Here is a 2,874-nt window from a genome sequence, read left to right as displayed (position 1 = left end):
GCCAGAATGTTCCTTGGAGGCCAGGATGGCCAGACTTCATCTCTCATACTTCAGACATATTATCAGGAGGGACCAGTTCCTGGAGAAGGATATCACGTTTGGTAAAGTGGAAAATTAGAGAAAAAGAGGAAGACCTCCAACTAGATGGATTAGTACAGTGGCTTCAGCAACGGGCTCAGGTTTAGCAATGATTGTGAGGTTGGTGCAGGACAGGACAGTATTTCGTTCTTTTGTGCATAGGGTCGCTATGAGTCAGTGCTGACTTGATGGTCCCTAACAACAACAACAAAACCAACTCTAACATTGTTTCTTGATTTTACTTTACATTACAATTTACATTACAATTTCTACGGACGATTAAATTTTAGTACATATTCAAGGGAAAAAAAAAAAAGGAAAAGAAAAACTAGGGCATGGGCCAGAACCAGAAAGGAGAAAGCTGTGGGAGGCTCCTGCCAGCCAAGAGCTCACTATATAGGAGGGGGAGGGATGAGAAGGTGGCATGCCTTGTCCTGGATGGAGTTCCTGTAGTCCTAGGTGTTGTCTATGTTAAGGGCACTGAATGCGGTAGGAGTTCATGCAGGCCCTAAAGTTGGCTGAGTCTTTGATTCCCAGAAGGACTCAGTCGCAGAGGGCAGCTGGAGGCAGAGAGGCTGGTTCTAAGAGTTCCTACTAGTCTAGGGCTAGTCTGGGACTGGCTCTGCATGTTCTGCACATCTGAAGAAGCACAGTTCACCAGGTGCCTGACTCACTATGGTGCACCTATGACCTCTGGCATGGAAGGGGCTGTGCTGGAATGGATGAAAGTGTGGGCTGGGCTTGTCATGCCTCTGGCCACTAGAGAAGTGTGGGAATGAGAGAAGTGCACCTTTCTCATGAAGTCAGGCTAGCCAACAGTTCGGCCACCTGTCCTTTTCTCACTGCCTGCTCAGTTTCTAGTCAGTATTCTATCTACTTTTCTAGCCTTTTCTCTGAGTTTAGGATTCCAGCATTATCATCTAAATCTGTATCATTTGGTTTCTTGGTATCTTTGTTGTCCTGGTGTTGTGCTGGTATAGGATGAGCACTGGACTGCTAACTACAAGGGTGGTGGTTCAAACTTACCAACTGCTCCTTGGAAACCTATGCAGGGTTGCTATGGGTTGGAACAAACTCAATGCTGCTTAACAACAGCAATAATCTTTATTGTAGCAGGTCTTTGTAGTGTGTCTGTCTAGTCCGCCATCTTGCTGGACTATTGCTTTAATCTACTGGAATTTGGGGTTTATTTCAGTGGCATCACTAGAGTTGGTGTCATCCATATGGTCCATCACTCATCTGTCAGTTTGTCGTACTGTGGCTTGTGAGTTGCTGTGATTCTGGAAGCTATGCCACGGGTATTTTAAATAACAGCCGGGTCACCCATGGTGCACAAGTTTCAGATGAGCTTCCAGATGAAGACAGACTAGGAAAAAGGAGTGACAAACTACTTCCGAGTATTTAGTCACTGAAAATCTTATAAATAGTAGAGAAACACTGTCAGATACAGTGCCGGAAAATGAGCCTCTCAGGTTGGAAAGCACTCAAAATGCGACTAGGGAGGAGCTGCCTCCTCAAAGTAGAGTTGACCATGATATGAATGAAGAAAAGCACGTGGGAGTAAAGTCCACAGGGTCTTCATTTGCTGATGGGGCAAAACTCAAAATGAAGAGAAACAGCTGTAAACATCCATTAATAACCAGAACATGGAATGTACAAGTATGAATCTAGGAAAATTGGAAATTGTCAAAAATGAAATGGAATGCATAAACATCAGTATCTTATGCATTAGTGAGTAATGCATAATGGACTGAAATGGACTGGTATTGGCCATTTTGAATCTGACAACCACATGGTTTACTATGCTGGGAATGACAAATTGGAGACGAATGCTGTTGCATTCATTGTCAAAAAGAACATATCCAGATCAGTCATGAGGTACAACGCTGTCTCTGATAGGATAATATCTATGCACCTACAGGGAAGACCATTTAACCACTATTATTCAAATTTACACACTAACGACTAAAGCTAGTGAGGATGAAATAGAAGTACTCTACCAATTTCTCCAGTCTGAAATTGATCAAACATGAAATTAAGATGTACTGATCATTACTGGGCATTGTTTCGTTCTGCTGTGCATAAGGTTGCTATGAATTGGTACTGACTCAATGGCACCTAACAATAACATATAACTAACTGCTCCTTGTATTGCATACTCTACTTCATTCATGGATATATTTTAGAACAGGTAAATACTATTTATAGAAATATCCTGTCAAACCCACATATTTATTTGTGGGTATAGTCCCATTCTCCTGCTCAACTTTTGTGCCTATCTAGGAACCAACTCATAGGTTATTGTTATTCTAGGATTGTGTATATAATAGTATTTTTCTGTCTCTTTCAACTCTTGTATTCCTCGTGTCTTCCTTTGCCTTTATCTTTTTTTTTTTTTGCTAACTTCCCTCTTATTGCATATTGCCACCACCTTCACCCAAGTCAATATGTTTCTAATGGCGCTGCAGGATAATACACTGGACTGCAAGGTCAGTTTGAATTGCAAGATCGATGGTTCAAACCCACCAGCTGCTCCTTGGAAACCCTCCACAGGGTTGCTATGAATTGGAAGTGACTCTGCAGTTGTTAAGTGCCACTGAGTTGATCCCAACTCATAGGGACCCTGATAGGGTTTCTGAGGAGCAACTGGACGGTTTGAACCACCAATCTTGTGCTTAGCAGTCCAATGCTTATTTTACAGTGCCACACCAGTAACCACTAAAGAATGTTTCTTTTTGTTTGAAACCTTTTTTTGACTTTTAATAATAGTAATCTCATACACTATTTGTCCTGTTG

This window comes from Chrysochloris asiatica, unplaced genomic scaffold (assembly GCF_000296735.1).
Source record: "Chrysochloris asiatica unplaced genomic scaffold, ChrAsi1.0 scaffold00304, whole genome shotgun sequence".
NCBI lineage: Eukaryota > Metazoa > Chordata > Mammalia > Afrosoricida > Chrysochloridae > Chrysochloris > Chrysochloris asiatica.
This window is presented reverse-complemented; position numbering follows the sequence as displayed.